The sequence below is a fragment of the Anser anser genome, assembly GCF_964211835.1.
Source record: "Anser anser genome assembly, chromosome: 29".
NCBI classification, from domain to species: domain Eukaryota; kingdom Metazoa; phylum Chordata; class Aves; order Anseriformes; family Anatidae; genus Anser; species Anser anser.
In genome coordinates this window covers 662,337-668,927 of record NC_139750.1, presented here as the reverse complement: position 1 = coordinate 668,927, position 6,591 = coordinate 662,337, and the positions used below count along the sequence as shown (strand labels likewise).

The 6,591-nt window shown below is 49.3% G+C and overlaps 1 pseudogene across 1 annotated transcript; it reads right to left on the bottom strand.

Moving 5' to 3' along the window:
- Positions 1 to 5,008: 5,008 nt before the first annotated feature.
- LOC310887811 (olfactory receptor 14C36-like) lies at positions 5,009 to 6,086 on the bottom strand (annotated as a pseudogene). The gene has a single exon. The product of its transcript is annotated as an olfactory receptor 14C36-like (transcript).
- Between the last annotated feature and the right edge of the window lie 505 nt (positions 6,087 to 6,591).

The following is a 6,591-nucleotide window of genomic DNA, read 5'->3' as shown; positions in this document are numbered from 1 at the left end:
TGCAGCTGACATGCAAGTGGGAAGGAATGCCATCCACAGGGACCTAGACACACTTGACAAGTTTACTCATGAGAAACTCCTGAAATTCAGCAAGGCCAAGTGCAAGGTGCTACACCTAGGTAATTGAAAGCCCCACTCTCCATATAAATTTGAGGATGAATAGATTGTGAGACTGCCTGCTGAGAGGGACTTGTACTGGTGTACTCCAAAAGACAAAGATCTGGCTATCAGCTGGCAGTGTGCACTTGCAGCCCAGAAAGCGAACATCATGCATTGCATGAGAAGAAGAGAGACCAGCAGGTCGAGGGGGGTGATTGCTTTATTTGTCTCTTTCCTAGAGAGTCCCCACCAGCAGTACTGCATCCAGCTCTGGGATCCCCAATGCAAAAAAAAGACATAGAGCTGTTAGGGTGGCTGAAGAGGAAGGCCATGAAAATGATCAGAGAGCTGGAAGATTTCCCATGCAAAGAAAAGCTGAGAGAGTTGGGGTTGTTTAACCTAGAGAAGGCGCCTTCAGCAATAAGGGAGGCCTTATTGCTGCCTTATTGCTGCCTTTTCATAGAATCACAGAATGGCTTGGCTTGGAAGGGGTCTCATCTAGTTCCAACCCCCCTGTAATAGGAAAGGATGCTACCCACTAGATCAGGTTGCCCAGGGCCTCATCTAACCTCGTCTTGAACACCTCTATGAACAAGGCATACACAAGCTTTCTGGGCAACCTGTTCCAGTGCCTCACCACCCTCTGAGTGGAGAATTTCCTCCTAACCTCTAATCTAAATTTCCCCTCTTTTAGTTTGAAGCCACTCCCCTTTGTCCTGTCATTATCCAATTGAGCAAGGAGTTGCTCCCCATCTTTTTTATAAGTCCCTTTCAAGTACAGAAATCTGCAATGAGTTCCCCCCAGAGCCTTATGAGGGTCTGTAGTGACAAGACAAGGTGTCATGCTTTTGAGCTGTAAAAGCTGATTTAGATTGGATATAAGGAGATATTTTTACAGTGAGAGTAGTTAGACATTAGAACGTTTCCCAGAGAATCTGTGGATTCCCCATCACTAGAAGTGTTCAAAGTCAGGTTGGAAGGGCCTTTGAACAACGTGATATAGTGACAGATGCCCCTGCCCATGACAGAGGGATTGGATTGGATGATCTTAGAGTCCTGTTCCAGCACAAACCTTTCCAAGATTCTTTCATTCTTTGATTCTACTATTCCATGATCTAGTCATTGCTTGGGGTTTCAGAGAGTCCGAAGTTTCCATTTCCATATGTAGACTAGAAGTATATTTAGGAAAGTCCTGAACTTTATTTTTACATAATCTTTCATGTCTACAGACTAGGGAAAACAAAAAAAACAAACAAAAAAAGTGGTTATAACTTGTGGGAGATGAGCTTCATTGGGTACAGCATGGAACTAGCAAACACTTAAGAGAGTGTGCTTTATTGATTATTAAGCTTTCTCATACTTTATTTTAGTTTGCTTGCAATTAAGAATCATACTTCTCTACCTGTGTGCAACCTGTTCTCTAAGGAAAGCAGGAGGGAGTTGGGACAGGGAACTACAAGGTGCAACTGCAGACTTGAGTGGAGAAGTCTGATGTCAGGAGAAGTGATGCAAGTCCTAGGGGATCAATGAGAGAAATGGTGCGAGACTGGGAGGAGAGGAGTAAGGTTGTCTGTACAGTGGCAAACTTCTCCTACCTGTCCAGACCTCTTTCAGAGACTCTGTGTCTTAAGAAAGGCTTTCTGTGCCTTAATAAGGCCCAAGGTGTAGTTGCAGGCAAGTTTATCAACTTCATCTCCTGAGAGGAGACTGATGAAATCTCTCAGAAAGCCAAAGTCAGAAGCCAAACCCCAAAGTCCTTCAGAGCATTGATTGGTCCTGCTGAGGGCCATTACTGACAAAGCCCCATGGACTCCTTAGGGCAGGTAATTGGAGGCCATGATTACAGGTAGGCCAAGGCTCTGTGCAGGTGGCTGTGAGGCTGAGAAAATGCTGGCTTTGTTTCATCAAGCAGAAAGGCCAAGCCTTGCTTGCAGCTCTGGATAGAGAGGTCCCGTCCCTTATGTGGGGTTCTGGGCTCTTCCTCAGGCAGTGGCATGTGGGGTATGCAGTGACAAGTGAAAGACAGTGGTGTGACATCCCCTGGCCTCTGTCAGGAGTTGCAAAGAGGAGATGAGGCCCCAGTTGTATCATCTTGTTAAAAAACAATGTCTCCTCCTAGGCCTTGGTGGCAGGGAGACCTGCCATAGCCCAGGGGACAAGACCTTGGCTTTCTTGGCTATGTCTAGCCTTGCCAGTGCCCTTGGTCATTGCCACCACTGTCTGTCCTATGCTGTTCCACACCTTTCCCTTTTTCCCTGTAGGCTACAAACATCCATCTTGCTTTCCTACCTGGCACTCACATGGGAATTGCTGTGCCTTTATTGACATCTGTATCCTCTCCAGCTGTGCCCTGAAACACAAACCCATGGACTGATTATATATTCCTTCCAGGTGTCCTCTGACACAATATTGCACACCCCTTCCACTCACTTATCTTCCCTCTCATGTCCACCCCCCATCACCGAAGCTTCCCTTTGAAGCAGGTTTTCTCTCACATGCTGTTTCCTGTAAACAAGGAAAGTTCCAACATCTCAGAAACCATCCTTCACACAGGGTTCCACACCCATCAGCCTTCCTGGGGCCCACCAGCTGACCAGATGGAAGGAACCTCACTATGATCTTCCAGGCCATGTGTCCTTCCTGCTGGCCTTTCAGCTCCTCAGAAAGACACAACTAAGCCACATGCCTGCTGCTCCCCAGTCATGTACTCAGGCACAAGAGACTTGACAACCCACAGTCAAGGCCACTACTTCATGGGCATTTCAGGTACTCGAGCAGAGGGCATCACACAAGCACCATGCCAGCCAGGTGCCTTCTGCTGGCCTGTGAGAGATGCTGGTAAATATGAGCCTAAAAGTCCATCTGCCATCCAGGAGGCAAGGGCTGACCTGGCAGCTACTTCAGAAAGATGGGATCTCCCACTCCCATGCACCTTCTCATGGCCTTTCAGCTTCTCTGGTGGACAGGGTAGACCTATGTGCAAGGTCTATTAGGTACAAGGGCAGGAGTGACTTTGAAATAGATTTACACTCTTTGCATGTCAGTGGATCCCCAGTTCCTTATGACAGCTAACATGACACCCTCATAGAGCAGCCATGTGCCTGGAAGTGGCTTCTCAGGTCCTCAGGCAGAAGTGTCCCGACACCCACCTGCACAGCCATGGGCCTCCTGCTGCCTTCTGAGGTCCTGAGGCACAGCTGACCTCAGCAGAGCATCCCCACCCGTCTCCTCCTTGAGTCCTGTGATCTGATCAGATCCATGTCACCTCACCTGCCTCTTCCAAGACCAAGTGATTGCTGCAGGACATCCTAAGCCCTTCCCAGCCTCATGGGGCCAAAACCAATCACTTACATGATAGGAGTGTAGGAATGAGAGATTTGAGGATTAGCTGTTCAAGATAGAGTTTAGGGATTAGATCTTGCCTTCCAGGTTTAGGGACTGGGTAGAGTCTTAGAGGGAGAGTTGGGTGTTCTGCTTTGGGTACCCAGCCAGGGTTTAGGGTAGCATCTAAATTTTTGGTTAGGAATGTATTAAATGCTTTTTTATGGCATGGGGGTTGTTGTTAAGGCTGGCAATTTAATGCTAGGGATTAAGGTATATGGATTAGCGAGAGCGATAGGTTAAAAATAATGGAAACAGGTGATGTGGATGGGGCTGGACTGCAAAGCAGGATTTGAGGCTGGAGATTAGAGAAGTGGATTCCTTCAATCCACTTTTCAGGTTCCTGGTTAGAAATATAGCCAGGACATAACACGAATATTTTCCCGGTGAGTGTTGCAGAAGCATCAGCCTTACCTGAACCCTTCTCACCTCTTCAAAATCTTCCCTTCTGTTAGCCAAGACTCTCTTCTCTTCCCCAGGTCTCCCATGTTTATTCTTCTGGCTTTCCCCTGACCTCCCCAAATGTGTCACCCTGTCAGGTGACCTCGCAGCCAGCACCCACAGGGCCACAAGGAGCTGTTGTACTCTGAAGACCTCTTCCCTCCCCCTCTCCCCCCCTCGACCCCCCTCCCACCCCATTAGCACCGGGTGCAGGGAATGCCCTGCACAATCCCTCAGGTACTCTGCCTGCCAACCAGCTCATGCTTCAGAAGGCCTCCCACATGTCCAGACTCATTCTTCCTCATGCATCCTTAAGCAACTCCAGGGCATCCTGAAGCAAATGGCCACCCTGGTGTGGAAAAATGATTAAAGAACTGAAAATATATTTTAGGAACAAGTTGAGAACTGTACAGAGAAGTTGTTGCTGTGAAAGTCATAATGCCTAGCATTCCTTTATTCAGCTGTTTTCCTGGGGGACCATACCACCACGACAAGTCCATCTCTTTGCAATATCCATGAGAGGAGCTTTGGGAGAAGAGCTGAGCCTTCAGGCACTGCCCTCAGCACATCTCCTTTTATGCTGGAGATGCTGATATGGAGCCAGCTGTGTTAGAGAAGTGCCCCTGGCCTGTCCCTGCCTGTGGACACAGGACTGCCCCACAGCAGCACGGTGAGCAAGTGACAAGAGCAATCAGTCCTCACAGCAACACAAGGGCTCTGAAGGAGAGCATGGGAGGTGAAAGAGGGTGACTTAGGAAAGACCAAGCTGTTTGGCTCCCTGGCAGTGCTGCTGTGCCAGGATTCTTTTTCCCTCCACCTCTGCACATAGACAAGTCCCCCTGCAGCTCCACCACATGTCTCCAAGAAAGGATCCCAGGCAAACTCGTCACTGCAGGAGCCATCCTTTTATATGTCCTTTAAATGAACCTTGTTTACACCAAGACTCACAGTCACATGAAACATTAGAGGGAGAAATAGAAGAGGAAGAAACAGGATTTTTTCATAGACAAAATATATCACAATTTAAGTAAAGCAAAAAGAAAATGAAAACGCACACTATATATGCCTTCGCCTTTAATAAGTTATTTTATGAGTGATATGCAGAAGACAGGCAGTTTACTGCTTCTGAAAAACATCCCATCATCAGTTTCCACACTGCATCCTTCAGCTCCTGGTTCCTCATGCTGTAGATGAGGGGGTTCACTGCTGGAGGCACCACCGAGTACACAACTGTCAGCAAAAGATTGAGGGAGGAGGAGGACATGGAGGGGGGCTTCAGGTAGGAAAATATTGCAGTGGTGATGAACAGGGAGACCACAGCCAGGTGAGGGAGGCACGTGGAAAAGGCTTTGTGCCGGCCCTGCTCCGAGGGGATCCTCAGCACTGATCTGATGATCTGCACATAGGACAGCACAAGGAAAACAAAACATGCAAATAACAAACAGGCACTAACCACAACAAGTCCAACTTCTCTGAGGTAGGCATCTGAGCAGGAGAGCTTGAGGATCTGGGGAATTTCACAGAAGAACTAGTCCAGGGCATTGCCCTTGCAGAATGGTAGTGAAAATGTATTGGAAGTGTGAAAGAGGGCATTGAGAAAGCCACTGCTCCAGACAGCTGCTGCCATGGTGACACAAGTTCTGCTGTCCATTATTGTCCCATAGTGCAGGGGTTTGCAGATGGCAACGTAGCGGTCATAGGCCATGATGGTGAGAAGATAAAACTCTGCTGCGACAAAGACAACAAAGAAAAAGACCTGGGTAGCACAACCTGCATAGGAGATGGTCCTGGTGTCCCAGAGGGAATTGGCCATGGCTTTGGGGACAGTGGTGGTAATAGTGCCCAGGTCGAGGAGGGCGAGGTTGAGGAGGAAGAAGTACATGGGGGTGTGGAGGCGGTGGTCGCAGGCTACGGCTGTGAGGATGAGGCCGTTGCCCAGGAGGGCAGCCAGGTAGATGCCCAGGAAGAGCCCAAAGTGCAGGAGCTGCAGCTCGTGTGCGTCTGCGAATGGCAGGAGGAGGAACTCGTTGGGGAAGCTGCTGTTGGACATTTGCTGTCTCTGGGTATGCTTGGCTCTCCATGGAGAAATTTAAAGAGACAAGTTAGATAGTGTTTTCTGAGTAAAACCTAAACCAGGTTTCACTGAAGCATCCTCAACAAGACACACTGCCTCTTCCAGGGAAGAATACATGCTCCTGCCTGGAGCTCTTGTCTTTGTTTCCTAAGAGTGCCACAGAGACGAGGCTAATCAACTTCGCTCTCTGGAAGGGTCAGTACTGCCCTTTAGGTACATGGTAAAGGGCAGCAGGAATAATCCATTTTCCTTGTTCTTCCTGTCCTCCATGGTAGCAGAATGGAAGCAGGTACTCCAGAGAGTGCTTTTCATTCAGGTAGCGTAGGCATTGGTCTTCCCTCTCAAGAATCTCCCTCAAAGATGTCCTCAGGGAGCTGTGGAGCTGTGAGCAGCCTGCCCCAGCCACCAGCCTCTGGGCATCAGCAAGACCCTGCCCTGCCCTGCCCTGCCCTGATCAGGGGGCTCCTTCCACCACAGCTTCTCCCCACAGCGCCGTGGGCAGCTCCCTGGGCAGGCTGGGTGCTGAGCCTGGCAGGCGGCAGAGGCCCTGCCCCGGCACACAGCCCCTGGGGCACAGCAGGGACCCTGCTCTGCAC